General features: G+C 38.0%; 14 non-coding genes across 14 annotated transcripts; 5 read left to right on the top strand and 9 right to left on the bottom strand.

Moving 5' to 3' along the window:
- Window positions 1-80: 80 nt before the first annotated feature.
- TRNAF-GAA (transfer RNA phenylalanine (anticodon GAA)) lies at window positions 81-153 on the bottom strand. Its single transcript has one exon. It is a non-coding gene; the product is annotated as a tRNA-Phe (tRNA).
- A 141-nt stretch (window positions 154-294) lies between these two features.
- Window positions 295-377, top strand: TRNAL-CAG (transfer RNA leucine (anticodon CAG)). The gene has a single exon. It is a non-coding gene; the product is annotated as a tRNA-Leu (tRNA).
- Window positions 378-1844: 1467 nt separating this feature from the next.
- TRNAL-CAG (transfer RNA leucine (anticodon CAG)) lies at window positions 1845-1927 on the top strand. Its single transcript has one exon. It is a non-coding gene; the product is annotated as a tRNA-Leu (tRNA).
- Window positions 1928-3955: 2028 nt separating this feature from the next.
- On the bottom strand, window positions 3956-4028 carry TRNAF-GAA (transfer RNA phenylalanine (anticodon GAA)). The gene has a single exon. It is a non-coding gene; the product is annotated as a tRNA-Phe (tRNA).
- A 916-nt stretch (window positions 4029-4944) lies between these two features.
- Window positions 4945-5027, top strand: TRNAL-CAG (transfer RNA leucine (anticodon CAG)). Its single transcript has one exon. It is a non-coding gene; the product is annotated as a tRNA-Leu (tRNA).
- Window positions 5028-5504: 477 nt separating this feature from the next.
- TRNAF-GAA (transfer RNA phenylalanine (anticodon GAA)) lies at window positions 5505-5577 on the bottom strand. The gene has a single exon. It is a non-coding gene; the product is annotated as a tRNA-Phe (tRNA).
- A 915-nt stretch (window positions 5578-6492) lies between these two features.
- Window positions 6493-6575, top strand: TRNAL-CAG (transfer RNA leucine (anticodon CAG)). Its single transcript has one exon. It is a non-coding gene; the product is annotated as a tRNA-Leu (tRNA).
- A 2028-nt stretch (window positions 6576-8603) lies between these two features.
- On the bottom strand, window positions 8604-8676 carry TRNAF-GAA (transfer RNA phenylalanine (anticodon GAA)). The gene has a single exon. It is a non-coding gene; the product is annotated as a tRNA-Phe (tRNA).
- A 702-nt stretch (window positions 8677-9378) lies between these two features.
- Window positions 9379-9451, bottom strand: TRNAF-GAA (transfer RNA phenylalanine (anticodon GAA)). Its single transcript has one exon. It is a non-coding gene; the product is annotated as a tRNA-Phe (tRNA).
- Window positions 9452-10928: 1477 nt separating this feature from the next.
- On the bottom strand, window positions 10929-11001 carry TRNAF-GAA (transfer RNA phenylalanine (anticodon GAA)). Its single transcript has one exon. It is a non-coding gene; the product is annotated as a tRNA-Phe (tRNA).
- A 1477-nt stretch (window positions 11002-12478) lies between these two features.
- On the bottom strand, window positions 12479-12551 carry TRNAF-GAA (transfer RNA phenylalanine (anticodon GAA)). Its single transcript has one exon. It is a non-coding gene; the product is annotated as a tRNA-Phe (tRNA).
- Window positions 12552-14028: 1477 nt separating this feature from the next.
- On the bottom strand, window positions 14029-14101 carry TRNAF-GAA (transfer RNA phenylalanine (anticodon GAA)). Its single transcript has one exon. It is a non-coding gene; the product is annotated as a tRNA-Phe (tRNA).
- Window positions 14102-14803: 702 nt separating this feature from the next.
- Window positions 14804-14876, bottom strand: TRNAF-GAA (transfer RNA phenylalanine (anticodon GAA)). Its single transcript has one exon. It is a non-coding gene; the product is annotated as a tRNA-Phe (tRNA).
- Window positions 14877-15792: 916 nt separating this feature from the next.
- On the top strand, window positions 15793-15875 carry TRNAL-CAG (transfer RNA leucine (anticodon CAG)). Its single transcript has one exon. It is a non-coding gene; the product is annotated as a tRNA-Leu (tRNA).
- Window positions 15876-17510: the final 1635 nt, after the last annotated feature.

The raw sequence follows: 17510 nt of genomic DNA on the forward strand, positions 1-17510 counted from the left end.
ACTTCACAAAGAATGAAAATCTTGCTAAATGCATATGGAGAAAGAACTTTATCTCAAATCACTCATACTTAAAAACAGCGTGCTGAAACCTGGGTTCGAACCAGGGACCTTTAGATCTTCAGTCTAACGCTCTCCCAACTGAGCTATTTCAGCAACCTACAAAGTTAAAGCTACAGCATTGCAAGGCAAACTCAAAGGCGTTAATAAATTTTCAGTTCAAAATTTGCCTTTTTTTGGGGCCAAACAAAAAATGTGTTTGTTTTTAGAAAGTGTGAATTTTCCACGGTTGTGCTTGTCAGGATGGCCGAGCGGTCCAAGGCGCTGTGTTCAGGTCGCAGTCTCTACTTGAGGCGTGGGTTCGAATCCCACTTCTGACAGGTTTCTGTTACATTACAATCATGTTTTGTTTTTTTTTCATTTTCACTATGTTCCTCTGTCACAATTCAGACATTTCCACAAACCAGATTATTCCAAGGACAAAGCCAATGAGAACCCTCTGGATCCTCAATCCTGTCTGTCACAATCATGTTGTTCTCTGCTGCACTATCAGTAAGAAGAGGGAGGTGAAAAATTTCATAAAATAAACCTCAAGATACACAAAATCTTAAAGATCCTTAGAACTTGATGTTGATATTTCTCAGATTTTTTTTCTGATTTCCTCCATACTACTTCGACTTCAACTTAATTTTTCAGTATAACTACTTTCATTTTCTTCTCGCATTAGTGACTGTTCTGAAAAGAGGTACTTAAAACTGTTTTTTTCAGGTATATCTGCACTTCACAAAGAATGAAAATCTTGCTAAATGCATATGGAGAAAGAACTTTATCTCAAATCACTCATACTTAAAAACAGCGTGCTGAAACCCAGGATCGGACCAGGGACCTTTAGATCTTCAGTCTAACGCTCTCCCAACTGAGCTATTTCAGCAACCTACAAAGTTAAAGCTACAGCATTGCAAGGCAAACTCAAAGGCGTTAATAAATTTTCAGTTCAAAATTTGCCTTTTTTTGGGGCCAAACAAAAAATGTATTTGTTTTTAGAAAGTGTGAATTTTCCACAGTTGTGCTTGTCAGGATGGCCGAGCGGTCCAAGGTGCTGCGTTCAGGTCGCAGTCTCTACTTGAGGCGTGGGTTCGAATCCCACTTCTGACAGGTTTCTGTTACATTACAATCATGTTTTGTTTTTTTTTCATTTTCACTATGTTCCTCTGTCACAATTCAGACATTTCCACAAACCAGATTAGTCCAAGGACAAAGCCAATGAGAACCCTCTGGATCCTCAATCCTGTCTGTCACAATCATGTTGTTCTCTGCTGCACTATCAGTAAGAAGAGGGAGGTGGAAAATCTCATAAAATAAACCTCAAGATACACAAAATCTTAAAGATCCTTAGCACTTTATGTTGATATTTCTCAGATTTTTTCTCCGATTTCCTCCATACTACTTCGACTTCAACTTAATTTTTCAGTATAACTACTTTCATTTTCTTCTCGCATTAGTGACTGTTCTGAAAAGAGATATTTAAAACTGTTTTTTTCAGGTATATCTGCACTTCACAAAGAATGAAAATCTTGCTAAATGCATATGGAGAAAGAACTTTATCTCAAATCACTCATACTTAAAAACAGCGTGCTGAAACCCGGGATCGGAACAGGGACCTTTAGATCTTCAGTCTAACGCTCTCCCAACTGAGCTATTTCAGCAACCTACAAAGTTAAAGCTACAGCATTGCAAGGCAAACTCAAAGGCGTTAATACATTTTCAGTTCAAAATTTGCCTTTTTTTGGGGCCAAACAAAAAATGTGTTTGTTTTTAGAAAGTGTGAATTTTCCACAGTTGTGCTTGTCAGGATGGCCGAGCGGTCCAAGGCGCTGCGTTCAGGTCGCAGTCTCTACTTGAGGCGTGGGTTCGAATCCCACTTCTGACAGGTTTCTGTTACATTACAATCATGTTTTGTTTTTTTTTAATTTTCACTATGTTCCTCTGTCACAATTCAGACATTTCCACAAACCAGATTAGTCCAAGGACAAAGCCAATGAGAACCCTCTGGATCCTCAATCCTGTCTGTCACAATCATGTTGTTCTCTGCTGCACTATCAGTAAGAAGAGGGAGGTGAAAAATTTCATAAAATAAACCTCAAGATACACAAAATCTTAAAGATCCTTAGAACTTTATGTTGATATTTCTCAGATTTTTTTTCTGATTTCCTCCATACTACTTCGACTTCAACTTAATTTTTCAGTATAACTACTTTCATTTTCTTCTCGCATTAGTGACTGTTCTGAAAAGAGGTACTTAAAACTGTTTTTTTCAGGTATATCTGCACTTCACAAAGAATGAAAATCTTGCTAAATGCATATGGAGAAAGAACTTTATCTCAAATCACTCATACTTAAAAACAGCGTGCTGAAACCCAGGATCGGACCAGGGACCTTTAGATCTTCAGTCTAACGCTCTCCCAACTGAGCTATTTCAGCAACCTACAAAGTTAAAGCTACAGCATTGCAAGGCAAACTCAAAGGCGTTAATAAATTTTCAGTTCAAAATTTGCCTTTTTTTGGGGCCAAACAAAAAATGTATTTGTTTTTAGAAAGTGTGAATTTTCCACAGTTGTGCTTGTCAGGATGGCCGAGCGGTCCAAGGTGCTGCGTTCAGGTCGCAGTCTCTACTTGAGGCGTGGGTTCGAATCCCACTTCTGACAGGTTTCTGTTACATTACAATCATGTTTTGTTTTTTTTTCATTTTCACTATGTCCCTCTGTCACAAATCAGACATTTCCACAAACCAGATTAGTCCAAGGACAAAGCCAATGAGAACCCTCTGGATCCTCAATCCTGTCTGTCACAATCATGTTGTTCTCTGCTGCACTATCAGTAAGAAGAGGGAGGTGGAAAATCTCATAAAATAAACCTCAAGATACACAAAATCTTAAAGATCCTTAGCACTTTATGTTGATATTTTTTAGATTTTTTCTCCGATTTCCTCCATACTACTTCGACTTCAACTTAATTTTTCAGTATAACTACTTTCATTTTCTTCTCGCATTAGTGACTGTTCTGAAAAGAGATACTTAAAACTGTTTTTTTCAGGTGTATCTGCACTTCACAAAGAATGAAAATCTTGCTAAATGCATATGGAGAAAGAACTTTATCTCAAATCACTCATACTTAAAAACAGCATGCTGAAACCCGGGATCTGACCAGGGCCCTTTAGATCTTCAGTCTAACGCTCTCCCAACTGAGCTATTTCAGCAACCTACAAAGTTAAAGCTACAGAATTGCAAGGCAAACTCAAAGGCGTTAATACATTTTCAGTTCAAAATTTGCCTTTTTTTGGGGCCAAACAAAAAATGTGTTTGTTTTTAGAAAGTGTGAATTTTCCACAGTTGTGCTTGTCAGGATGGTTGAGTGGTCCAAGGTGCTGCATTCAGGTCGCAGTCTCTACTCGAGGCGTGGGTTCGAATCCCACTTCTGACAGGTTTCTGTTACATTACAATCATGTTTTGTTTTTTTTTAATTTTCACTATGTCCCTCTGTCACAATTCAGACATTTCCACAAACCAGATTAGTCCAAGGACAAAGCCAATGAGAACCCTCTGGATCCTCAATCCTGTCTGTCACAATCATGTTGTTCTCTGCTGCACTATCAGTAAGAAGAGGGAGGTGGAAAATCTCATAAAATAAACCTCAAGATACACAAAATCTTAAAGATCCTTAGCACTTTATGTTGATATTTCGCAGATTTTTTCTCCGATTTCCTCCATACTACTTCGACTTCAACTTAATTTTTCAGTATAACTACTTTCATTTTCTTCTCGCATTAGTGACTGTTCTGAAAAGAGATACTTAAAACTGTTTTTTTCAGGTATATCTGCACTTCACAAAGAATGAAAATCTTGCTAAATGCATATGGAGAAAGAACTTTATCTCAAATCACTCATACTTAAAAACAGCGTGCTGAAACCCGGGATCGGACCAGGGACCTTTAGATCTTCAGTCTAACGCTCTCCCAACTGAGCTATTTCAGCAACCTACAAAGTTAAAGCTACAGCATTGCAAGGCAAACTCAAAGGCGTTAATACATTTTCAGTTCAAAAATTGCATTTTTTTGGGGCCAAACAAAAAATGTGTTTGTTTTTAGAAAGTGTGAATTTTCCACAGTTGTGCTTGTCAGGATGGCCGAGCGATCCAAGGCGCTGCGTTCAGGTTGCAGTCTCTACTTGAGGCGTGGGTTTGAATCCCACTTCTGACAGGTTTCTGTTACATTACAATCATGTTTTGTTTTTTTTTCATTTTCACTATGTCCCTCTGTCACAATTCAGACATTTCCACAAACCAGATTAGTCCAAGGACAAAGCCAATGAGAACCCTCTGGATCCTCAATCCTGTCTGTCACAATCATGTTGTTCTCTGCTGCACTATCAGTAAGAAGAGGGAGGTGGAAAATCTCATAAAATAAACCTCAAGATACACAAAATCTTAAAGATCCTTAGCACTTTATGTTGATATTTCTCAGATTTTTTCTCCGATTTCCTCCATACTACTTCGACTTCAACTTAATTTTTCAGTATAACTACTTTCATTTTCTTCTCGCATTAGTGACTGTTCTGAAAAGAGATACTTAAAACTGTTTTTTTCAGGTATATCTGCACTTCACAAAGAATGAAAATCTTGCTAAATGCATATGGAGAAAGAACTTTATCTCAAATCACTCATACTTAAAAACAGCGTGCTGAAACCCGGGATTGGACCAGGGACCTTTAGATCTTCAGTCTAACGCTCTCCCAACTGAGCTATTTCAGCAACCTACAAAGTTAAAGCTACAGCATTGCAAGGAAAACTCAAAGGCGTTAATACATTTTCAGTTCAAAATTTGCATTTTTTTGGGGCCAAACAAAAAATGTGTTTGTTTTTAGAAAGTGTGAATTTTCCACAGTTGTGCTTGTCAGGATGGCCGAGCGGTCCAAGGCGCTGCGTTCAGGTCGCAGTCTCTACTTGAGGCGTGGGTTCGAATCCCACTTCTGACAGGTTTCTGTTACATTACAATCATGTTTTTTTTTTTTTCATTTTCACTATGTCCCTCTGTCACAATTCAGACATTTCCACAAACCAGATTAGTCCAAGGACAAAGCCAATGAGAACCCTCTGGATCCTCAATCCTGTCTGTTACAATCATGTTGTTCTCTGCTGCACTATCAGTAAGAAGAGGGAGGTGAAAAATTTCATAAAATAAACCTCAAGATACACAAAATCTTAAAGATCCTTAGAACTTTATGTTGATATTTCTCAGATTTTTTTTCTGATTTCCTCCATACTACTTCGACTTCAACTTAATTTTTCAGTATAACTACTTTCATTTTCTTCTCGCATTAGTGACTGTTCTGAAAAGAGGTACTTAAAACTGTTTTTTTCAGGTATATCTGCACTTCACAAAGAATGAAAATCTTGCTAAATGCATATGGAGAAAGAACTTTATCTCAAATCACTCATACTTAAAAACAGCGTGCTGAAACCCGGGATCGGACCAGGGACCTTTAGATCTTCAGTCTAACGCTCTCCCAACTGAGCTATTTCAGCAACCTACAAAGTTAAAGCTACAGCATTGCAAGGCAAACTCAAAGGCGTTAATAAATTTTCAGTTCAAAATTTGCCTTTTTTTGGGGCCAAACAAAAAATGTGTTTGTTTTTAGAAAGTGTGAATTTTCCACAGTTGTGCTTGTCAGGATGGCCGAGCGGTCCAAGGCGCTGCGTTCAGGTCGCAGTCTCTACTTGAAGCGTGGGTTCGAATCCCACTTCTGACAGGTTTCTGTTACATTACAATTATGTTTTGTTTTTTTTTAATTTTCACTATGTCCCTCTGTCACAATTCAGACATTTCCACAAACCAGATTAGTCCAAGGACAAAGCCAATGAGAACCCTCTGGATCCTCAATCCTGTCTGTCACAATCATGTTGTTCTCTGCTGCACTATCAGTAAGAAGAGGGAGGTGGAAAATCTCATAAAATAAACCTCAAGATACACAAAATCTTAAAGATCCTTAGCACTTTATGTTGATATTTCTCAGATTTTTTCTCCGATTTCCTCCATACTACTTCGACTTCAACTTAATTTTTCAGTATAACTACTTTCATTTTCTTCTCGCATTAGTGACTGTTCTGAAAAGAGATACTTAAAACTGTTTTTTCAGGTATATCTGCACTTCACAAAGAATGAAAATCTTGCTAAATGCATATGGAGAAAGAACTTTATCTCAAATCACTCATACTTAAAAACAGTGTGCTGAAACCTGGGTTCAGACCAGGGACCTTTAGATCTTCAGTCTAACGCTCTCCCAACTGAGCTATTTCAGCAACCTACAAAGTTAAAGCTACAGCATTGCAAGGCAAACTCAAAGGCGTTAATAAATTTTCAGTTCAAAATTTGCCTTTTTTTGGGGCCAAACAAAAAATGTGTTTGTTTTTAGAAAGTGTGAATTTTCCACGGTTGTGCTTGTCAGGATGGCCGAGCGGTCCAAGGCGCTGTGTTCAGGTCGCAGTCTCTACTTGAGGCGTGGGTTCGAATCCCACTTCTGACAGGTTTCTGTTACATTACAATCATGTTTTGTTTTTTTTTCATTTTCACTATGTTCCTCTGTCACAATTCAGACATTTCCACAAACCAGATTATTCCAAGGACAAAGCCAATGAGAACCCTCTGGATCCTCAATCCTGTCTGTCACAATCATGTTGTTCTCTGCTGCACTATCAGTAAGAAGAGGGAGGTGAAAAATTTCATAAAATAAACCTCAAGATACACAAAATCTTAAAGATCCTTAGAACTTTATGTTGATATTTCTCAGATTTTTTTTCTGATTTCCTCCATACTACTTCGACTTCAACTTAATTTTTCAGTATAACTACTTTCATTTTCTTCTCGCATTAGTGACTGTTCTGAAAAGAGGTACTTAAAACTGTTTTTTTCAGGTATATCTGCACTTCACAAAGAATGAAAATCTTGCTAAATGCATATGGAGAAAGAACTTTATCTCAAATCACTCATACTTAAAAACAGCGTGCTGAAACCCAGGATCGGACCAGGGACCTTTAGATCTTCAGTCTAACGCTCTCCCAACTGAGCTATTTCAGCAACCTACAAAGTTAAAGCTACAGCATTGCAAGGCAAACTCAAAGGCGTTAATAAATTTTCAGTTCAAAATTTGCCTTTTTTTGGGGCCAAACAAAACATGTATTTGTTTTTAGAAAGTGTGAATTTTCCACAGTTGTGCTTGTCAGGATGGCCGAGCGGTCCAAGGTGCTGCGTTCAGGTCGCAGTCTCTACTTGAGGCGTGGGTTCGAATCCCACTTCTGACAGGTTTCTGTTACATTACAATCATGTTTTGTTTTTTTTTCATTTTCACTATGTCCCTCTGTCACAAATCAGACATTTCCACAAACCAGATTAGTCCAAGGACAAAGCCAATGAGAACCCTCTGGATCCTCAATCCTGTCTGTCACAATCATGTTGTTCTCTGCTGCACTATCAGTAAGAAGAGGGAGGTGGAAAATCTCATAAAATAAACCTCAAGATACACAAAATCTTAAAGATCCTTAGCACTTTATGTTGATATTTCTCAGATTTTTTCTCCGATTTCCTCCATACTACTTCGACTTCAACTTAATTTTTCAGTATAACTACTTTCATTTTCTTCTCGCATTAGTGACTGTTCTGAAAAGAGATACTTAAAACTGTTTTTTTCAGGTGTATCTGCACTTCACAAAGAATGAAAATCTTGCTAAATGCATATGGAGAAAGAACTTTATCTCAAATCACTCATACTTAAAAACAGCATGCTGAAACCCGGGATCTGACCAGGGTCCTTTAGATCTTCAGTCTAACGCTCTCCCAACTGAGCTATTTCAGCAACCTACAAAGTTAAAGCTACAGAATTGCAAGGCAAACTCAAAGGCGTTAATACATTTTCAGTTCAAAATTTGCCTTTTTTTGGGGCCAAACAAAAAATGTGTTTGTTTTTAGAAAGTGTGAATTTTCCACAGTTGTGCTTGTCAGGATGGTTGAGTGGTCCAAGGTGCTGCGTTCAGGTCGCAGTCTCTACTCGAGGCGTGGGTTCGAATCCCACTTCTGACAGGTTTCTGTTACATTACAATCATGTTTTGTTTTTTTTTAATTTTCACTATGTCCCTCTGTCACAATTCAGACATTTCCACAAACCAGATTAGTCCAAGGACAAAGCCAATGAGAACCCTCTGGATCCTCAATCCTGTCTGTCACAATCATGTTGTTCTCTGCTGCACTATCAGTAAGAAGAGGGAGGTGGAAAATCTCATAAAATAAACCTCAAGATACACAAAATCTTAAAGATCCTTAGCACTTTATGTTGATATTTCGCAGATTTTTTCTCCGATTTCCTCCATACTACTTCGACTTCAACTTAATTTTTCAGTATAACTACTTTCATTTTCTTCTCGCATTAGTGACTGTTCTGAAAAGAGATACTTAAAACTGTTTTTTTCAGGTATATCTGCACTTCACAAAGAATGAAAATCTTGCTAAATGCATATGGAGAAAGAACTTTATCTCAAATCACTCATACTTAAAAACAGCGTGCTGAAACCCGGGATCGGACCAGGGACCTTTAGATCTTCAGTCTAACGCTCTCCCAACTGAGCTATTTCAGCAACCTACAAAGTTAAAGCTACAGCATTGCAAGGCAAACTCAAAGGCGTTAATACATTTTCAGTTCAAAAATTGCATTTTTTTGGGGCCAAACAAAAAATGTGTTTGTTTTTAGAAAGTGTGAATTTTCCACAGTTGTGCTTGTCAGGATGGTTGAGTGGTCCAAGGTGCTGCGTTCAGGTCGCAGTCTCTACTCGAGGCGTGGGTTCGAATCCCACTTCTGACAGGTTTCTGTTACATTACAATCATGTTTTGTTTTTTTTTAATTTTCACTATGTCCCTCTGTCACAATTCAGACATTTCCACAAACCAGATTAGTCCAAGGACAAAGCCAATGAGAACCCTCTGGATCCTCAATCCTGTCTGTCACAATCATGTTGTTCTCTGCTGCACTATCAGTAAGAAGAGGGAGGTGGAAAATCTCATAAAATAAACCTCAAGATACACAAAATCTTAAAGATCCTTAGCACTTTATGTTGATATTTCTCAGATTTTTTCTCCGATTTCCTCCATACTACTTCGACTTCAACTTAATTTTTCAGTATAACTACTTTCATTTTCTTCTCGCATTAGTGACTGTTCTGAAAAGAGATACTTAAAACTGTTTTTTTCAGGTATATCTGCACTTCACAAAGAATGAAAATCTTGCTAAATGCATATGGAGAAAGAACTTTATCTCAAATCACTCATACTTAAAAACAGCGTGCTGAAACCCGGGATCGGACCAGGGACCTTTAGATCTTCAGTCTAACGCTCTCCCAACTGAGCTATTTCAGCACCCTACAAAGTTAAAGCTACAGCATTGCAAGGCAAACTCAAAGGCGTTAATACATTTTCAGTTCAAAAATTGCATTTTTTTGGGGCCAAACAAAAAATGTGTTTGTTTTTAGAAAGTGTGAATTTTCCACAGTTGTGCTTGTCAGGATGGCCGAGCGATCCAAGGCGCTGCGTTCAGGTTGCAGTCTCTACTTGAGGCGTGGGTTTGAATCCCACTTCTGACAGGTTTCTGTTACATTACAATCATGTTTTGTTTTTTTTTCATTTTCACTATGTCCCTCTGTCACAATTCAGACATTTCCACAAACCAGATTAGTCCAAGGACAAAGCCAATGAGAACCCTCTGGATCCTCAATCCTGTCTGTCACAATCATGTTGTTCTCTGCTGCACTATCAGTAAGAAGAGGGAGGTGGAAAATCTCATAAAATAAACCTCAAGATACACAAAATCTTAAAGATCCTTAGCACTTTATGTTGATATTTCTCAGATTTTTTCTCCGATTTCCTCCATACTACTTCGACTTCAACTTAATTTTTCAGTATAACTACTTTCATTTTCTTCTCGCATTAGTGACTGTTCTGAAAAGAGATACTTAAAACTGTTTTTTTCAGGTATATCTGCACTTCACAAAGAATGAAAATCTTGCTAAATGCATATGGAGAAAGAACTTTATCTCAAATCACTCATACTTAAAAACAGCGTGCTGAAACCCGGGATTGGACCAGGGACCTTTAGATCTTCAGTCTAACGCTCTCCCAACTGAGCTATTTCAGCAACCTACAAAGTTAAAGCTACAGCATTGCAAGGAAAACTCAAAGGCGTTAATACATTTTCAGTTCAAAATTTGCATTTTTTTGGGGCCAAACAAAAAATGTGTTTGTTTTTAGAAAGTGTGAATTTTCCACAGTTGTGCTTGTCAGGATGGTTGAGTGGTCCAAGGTGCTGCGTTCAGGTCGCAGTCTCTACTCGAGGCGTGGGTTCGAATCCCACTTCTGACAGGTTTCTGTTACATTACAATCATGTTTTGTTTTTTTTTAATTTTCACTATGTCCCTCTGTCACAATTCAGACATTTCCACAAACCAGATTAGTCCAAGGACAAAGCCAATGAGAACCCTCTGGATCCTCAATCCTGTCTGTCACAATCATGTTGTTCTCTGCTGCACTATCAGTAAGAAGAGGGAGGTGGAAAATCTCATAAAATAAACCTCAAGATACACAAAATCTTAAAGATCCTTAGCACTTTATGTTGATATTTCTCAGATTTTTTCTACGATGTCCTCCATACTACTTCGACTTCAACTTAATTTTTCAGTATAACTACTTTCATTTTCTTCTCGCATTAGTGACTGTTCTGAAAAGAGATACTTAAAACTGTTTTTTTCAGGTATATCTGCACTTCACAAAGAATGAAAATCTTGCTAAATGCATATGGAGAAAGAACTTTATCTCAAATCACTCATACTTAAAAACAGCGTGCTGAAACCCGGGATCGGACCAGGGACCTTTAGATCTTCAGTCTAACGCTCTCCCAACTGAGCTATTTCAGCAACCTACAAAGTTAAAGCTACAGCATTGCAAGGCAAACTCAAAGGCGTTAATAAATTTTCAGTTCAAAAATTGCATTTTTTTGGGGCCAAACAAAAAATGTGTTTGTTTTTAGAAAGTGTGAATTTTCCACAGTTGTGCTTGTCAGGATGGTTGAGTGGTCCAAGGTGCTGCGTTCAGGTCGCAGTCTCTACTCGAGGTGTGGGTTCGAATCCCACTTCTGACAGGTTTCTGTTACATTACAATCATGTTTTTTTTTTTTTTAATTTTCACTATGTCCCTCTGTCACAATTCAGACATTTCCACAAACCAGATTAGTCCAAGGACAAAGCCAATGAGAACCCTCTGGATCCTCAATCCTGTCTGTCACAATCATGTTGTTCTCTGCTGCACTATCAGTAAGAAGAGGGAGGTGGAAAATCTCATAAAATAAACCTCAAGATACACAAAATCTTAAAGATCCTTAGCACTTTATGTTGATATTTTTCAGATTTTTTCTCCGATTTCCTCCATACTACTTCGACTTCAACTTAATTTTTCAGTATAACTACTTTCATTTTCTTCTCGCATTAGTGACTGTTCTGAAAAGAGATACTTAAAACTGTTTTTTTCAGGTGTATCTGCACTTCACAAAGAATGAAAATCTTGCTAAATGCATATGGAGAAAGAACTTTATCTCAAATCACTCATACTTAAAAACAGCGTGCTGAAACCCGGGATCTGACCAGGGCCCTTTAGATCTTCAGTCTAACGCTCTCCCAACTGAGCTATTTCAGCAACCTACAAAGTTAAAGCTACAGAATTGCAAGGCAAACTCAAAGGCGTTAATAAATTTTCAGTTCAAAATTTGCCTTTTTTTGGGGCCAAACAAAAAATGTGTTTGTTTTTAGAAAGTGTGAATTTTCCACAGTTGTGCTTGTCAGGATGGTTGAGTGGTCCAAGGTGCTGCGTTCAGGTCGCAGTCTCTACTCGAGGCGTGGGTTCGAATCCCACTTCTGACAGGTTTCTGTTACATTACAATCATGTTTTGTTTTTTTTTAATTTTCACTATGTCCCTCTGTCACAATTCAGACATTTCCACAAACCAGATTAGTCCAAGGACAAAGCCAATGAGAACCCTCTGGATCCTCAATCCTGTCTGTCACAATCATGTTGTTCTCTGCTGCACTATCAGTAAGAAGAGGGAGGTGGAAAATCTCATAAAATAAACCTCAAGATACACAAAATCTTAAAGATCCTTAGCACTTTATGTTGATATTTCTCAGATTTTTTCTACGATGTCCTCCATACTACTTCGACTTCAACTTAATTTTTCAGTATAACTACTTTCATTTTCTTCTCGCATTAGTGACTGTTCTGAAAAGAGATACTTAAAACTGTTTTTTTCAGGTATATCTGCACTTCACAAAGAATGAAAATCTTGCTAAATGCATATGGAGAAAGAAATTTATCTCAAATCACTCATACTTAAAAACAGCGTGCTGAAACCCGGGATCGGACCAGGGACCTTTAGATCTTCAGTCTAACGCTCTCCCAACTGAGCTATTTCAGCAACCTACAAAGTTAAAGCTACAGCATTGCAAGGCAAACTCAAAGGCGTTAATAAATTTTCAGTTCAAAATTTGCCTTTTTTTGGGGCCAAACAAAAAATGTGTTTGTTTTTAGAAAGTGTGAATTTTCCACAGTTGTGCTTGTCAGGATGGCCGAGCGGTCCAAGGCGCTTCGTTCAGGTCGCAGTCTCTACTTGAGGCGTGGGTTCGAATCCCACTTCTGACAGGTTTCTGTTACATTACAATCATGTTTTGTTTTTTTTTCATTTTCACTATGTCCCTCTGTCACAATTCAGACATTTCCACAAACCAGATTAGTCCAAGGACAAAGCCAATGAGAACCCTCTGGATCCTCAATCCTGTCTGTCACAATCATATTGTTCTCTGCTGCACTATCAGTAAGAAGAGGGAGGTGGAAAATCTCATAAAATAAACCTCAAGATACACAAAATCTTAAAGATCCTTAGCACTTTATGTTGATATTTCTCAGATTTTTTCTCCGATTTCCTCCATACTACTTCGACTTCAACTTAATTTTTCAGTATAACTACTTTCATTTTCTTCTCGCATTAGTGACTGTTCTGAAAAGAGATACTTAAAACTGTTTTTTTCAGGTGTATCTGCACTTCACAAAGAATGAAAATCTTGCTAAATGCATATGGAGAAAGAACTTTATCTCAAATCACTCATACTTAAAAACAGCGTGCTGAAACCCGGGATCTGACCAGGGCCCTTTAGATCTTCAGTCTAACGCTCTCCCAACTGAGCTATTTCAGCAACCTACAAAGTTAAAGCTACAGAATTGCAAGGCAAACTCAAAGGCGTTAATAAATTTTCAGTTCAAAATTTGCCTTTTTTTGGGGCCAAACAAAAAATGTGTTTGTTTTTAGAAAGTGTGAATTTTCCACAGTTGTGCTTGTCAGGATGGTTGAGTGGTCCAAGGTGCTGCGTTCAGGTCGCAGTCTCTACTCGAGGCGTGGGTTCGAATCCCACTTCTGACAGGTTTCTGTTACATTACAATCATGTTTTGTTTTTTTTTAATTTTCATTATGTCCCTCTGTCACAATTCAGACATTTCCACAAACCAGATTAGTCCAAGGACAAAGCCAATGAGAACCCTCTGGATCCTCAATCCTGTCTGTCACAATCATGTTGTTCTCTGCTGCACTATCAGTAAGAAGAGGGAGGTGGAAAATCTCATAAAATAAACCTCAAGATACACAAAATCTTAAAGATCCTTAGCACTTTATGTTGATATTTCTCAGATTTTTTCTCCGATTTCCTCCATACTACTTCGACTTCAACTTAATTTTTCAGTATAACTACTTTCATCTTCTTCTCGCATTAGTGACTGTTCTGAAAAGAGATACTTAAAACTGTTTTTTTCAGGTATATCTGCACTTCACAAAGAATGAAAATCTTGCTAAATGCATATGGAGAAAGAACTTTATCTCAAATCACTCATACTTAAAAACAGCGTGCTGAAACCCGGGATCGGACCAGGGACCTTTAGATCTTCAGTCTAACGCTCTCCCAACTGAGCTATTTCAGCAACCTACAAAGTTAAAGCTACAGCATTGCAAGGCAAACTCAAAGGCGTTAATACATTTTCAGTTCAAAAATTGCATTTTTTTGGGGCCAAACAAAAAATGTGTTTGTTTTTAGAAAGTGTGAATTTTCCACAGTTGTGCTTGTCAGGATGGTTGAGTGGTCCAAGGTGCTGCGTTCAGGTCGCAGTCTCTACTCGAGGCGTGGGTTCGAATCCCACTTCTGACAGGTTTCTGTTACATTACAATCATGTTTTGTTTTTTTTTAATTTTCACTATGTCCCTCTGTCACAATTCAGACATTTCCACAAACCAGATTAGTCCAAGGACAAAGCCAATGAGAACCCTCTGGATCCTCAATCCTGTCTGTCACAATCATGTTGTTCTCTGCTGCACTATCAGTAAGAAGAGGGAGGTGGAAAATCTCATAAAATAAACCTCAAGATACACAAAATCTTAAAGATCCTTAGCACTTTATGTTGATATTTCTCAGATTTTTTCTCCGATTTCCTCCATACTACTTCGACTTCAACTTAATTTTTCAGTATAACTACTTTCATTTTCTTCTCGCATTAGTGACTGTTCTGAAAAGAGATACTTAAAACTGTTTTTTTCAGGTATATCTGCACTTCACAAAGAATGAAAATCTTGCTAAATGCATATGGAGAAAGAACTTTATCTCAAATCACTCATACTTAAAAACAGCGTGCTGAAACCCGGGATCGGACCAGGGACCTTTAGATCTTCAGTCTAACGCTCTCCCAACTGAGCTATTTCAGCAACCTACAAAGTTAAAGCTACAGCATTGCAAGGCAAACTCAAAGGCGTTAATACATTTTCAGTTCAAAAATTGCATTTTTTTGGGGCCAAACAAAAAATGTGTTTGTTTTTAGAAAGTGTGAATTTTCCACAGTTGTGCTTGTCAGGATGGCCGAGCGATCCAAGGCGCTGCGTTCAGGTTGCAGTCTCTACTTGAGGCGTGGGTTTGAATCCCACTTCTGACAGGTTTCTGTTACATTACAATCATGTTTTGTTTTTTTTTCATTTTCACTATGTCCCTCTGTCACAATTCAGACATTTCCACAAACCAGATTAGTCCAAGGACAAAGCCAATGAGAACCCTCTGGATCCTCAATCCTGTCTGTCACAATCATGTTGTTCTCTGCTGCACTATCAGTAAGAAGAGGGAGGTGGAAAATCTCATAAAATAAACCTCAAGATACACAAAATCTTAAAGATCCTTAGCACTTTATGTTGATATTTCTCAGATTTTTTCTCCGATTTCCTCCATACTACTTCGACTTCAACTTAATTTTTCAGTATAACTACTTTCATTTTCTTCTCGCATTAGTGACTGTTCTGAAAAGAGATACTTAAAACTGTTTTTTTCAGGTATATCTGCACTTCACAAAGAATGAAAATCTTGCTAAATGCATATGGAGAAAGAACTTTATCTCAAATCACTCATACTTAAAAACAGCGTGCTGAAACCCGGGATTGGACCAGGGACCTTTAGATCTTCAGTCTAACGCTCTCCCAACTGAGCTATTTCAGCAACCTACAAAGTTAAAGCTACAGCATTGCAAGGCAAACTCAAAGGCGTTAATACATTTTCAGTTCAAAATTTGCATTTTTTTGGGGCCAAACAAAAAATGTGTTTGTTTTTAGAAAGTGTGAATTTTCCACAGTTGTGTTTGTCAGGATGGCCGAGCGGTCCAAGGCGCTGTGTTCAGGTCGCAGTCTCTACTTGAGGCGTGGGTTCGAATCCCACTTCTGACAGGTTTCTGTTACATTACAATCATGTTTTTTTTTTTTTCATTTTCACTATGTCCCTCTGTCACAATTCAGACATTTCCACAAACCAGATTAGTCCAAGGACAAAGCCAATGAGAACCCTCTGGATCCTCAATCCTGTCTGTCACAATCATGTTGTTCTCTGCTGCACTATCAGTAAGAAGAGGGAGGTGAAAAATTTCATAAAATAAACCTCAAGATACACAAAATCTTAAAGATCCTTAGAACTTTATGTTGATATTTCTCAGATTTTTTTTCTGATTTCCTCCATACTACTTCGACTTCAACTTAATTTTTCAGTATAACTACTTTCATTTTCTTCTCGCATTAGTGACTGTTCTGAAAAGAGGTACTTAAAACTGTTTTTTTCAGGTATATCTGCACTTCACAAAGAATGAAAATCTTGCTAAATGCATATGGAGAAAGAACTTTATCTCAAATCACTCATACTTAAAAACAGCGTGCTGAAACCCGGGATCGGACCAGGGGCTTTTAGATCTTCAGTCTAACGCTCTCCCAACTGAGCTATTTCAGCAACCTACAAAGTTAAAACTACAGCATTGCAAGGCAAACTCAAAGGCGTTAATAAATTTTCAGTTCAAAATTTGCCTTTTTTTGGGGCCAAACAAAAAATGTGTTTGTTTTTAGAAAGTGTGAATTTTCCACAGTTGTGCTTGTCAGGATGGCCGAGCGGTCCAAGGCGCTGCGTTCAGGTCGCAGTCTCTACTTGAAGTGTGGGTTCGAATCCCACTTCTGACAGGTTTCTGTTACATTACAATCATGTTTTGTTTTTTTTTCATTTTCACTATGTCCCTCTGTCACAATTCAGACATTTCCACAAACCAGATTAGTCCAAGGACAAAGCCAATGAGAACCCTCTGGATCCTCAATCCTGTCTGTCACAATCATGTTGTTCTCTGCTGCACTATCAGTAAGAAGAGGGAGGTGGAAAATCTCATAAAATAAACCTCAAGATACACAAAATCTTAAAGATCCTTAGCACTTTATGTTGATATTTCTCAGATTTTTTCTCCGATTTCCTCCATACTACTTCGACTTCAACTTAATTTTTCAGTATAACTACTTTCATTTTCTTCTCGCATTAGTGACTGTTCTGAAAAGAGATACTTAAAACTGTTTTTTTCAGGTGTATCTGCACTTCACAAAGCATGAAAATCTTGCTAAATGCATATGGAGAAAGAACTTTATCTCAAATCACTCATACTTAAAAACAGCGTGCTGAAACTCAGGATCTGACCAGGGACCTTTAGATCTTCAGTCTAACGCTCTCCCAACTGAGCTATTTCAGCAACCTACAAAGTTAAAGCTACAGAATTGCAAGGCAAACTCAAAGGCGTTAATAAATTTTCAGTTCAAAATTTGCCTTTTTTTGGGGCCAAACAAAAAATGTGTTTGTTTTTAGAAAGTGTGAATTTTCCACAGTTGTGCTTGTCAGGATGGTTGAGTGGTCCAAGGTGCTGCGTTCAGGTCGCAGTCTCTACTCGAGGCGTGGGTTCGAATCCCACTTCTGACAGGTTTCTGTTACATTACAATCATGTTTTGTTTTTTTTTAATTTTCACTATGTCCCTCTGTCACAATTCAGACATTTCCACAAACCA

Source organism: Anomaloglossus baeobatrachus, chromosome 1, assembly GCF_048569485.1.
Source record: "Anomaloglossus baeobatrachus isolate aAnoBae1 chromosome 1, aAnoBae1.hap1, whole genome shotgun sequence".
NCBI classification, from domain to species: Eukaryota; Metazoa; Chordata; class Amphibia; order Anura; family Aromobatidae; genus Anomaloglossus; species Anomaloglossus baeobatrachus.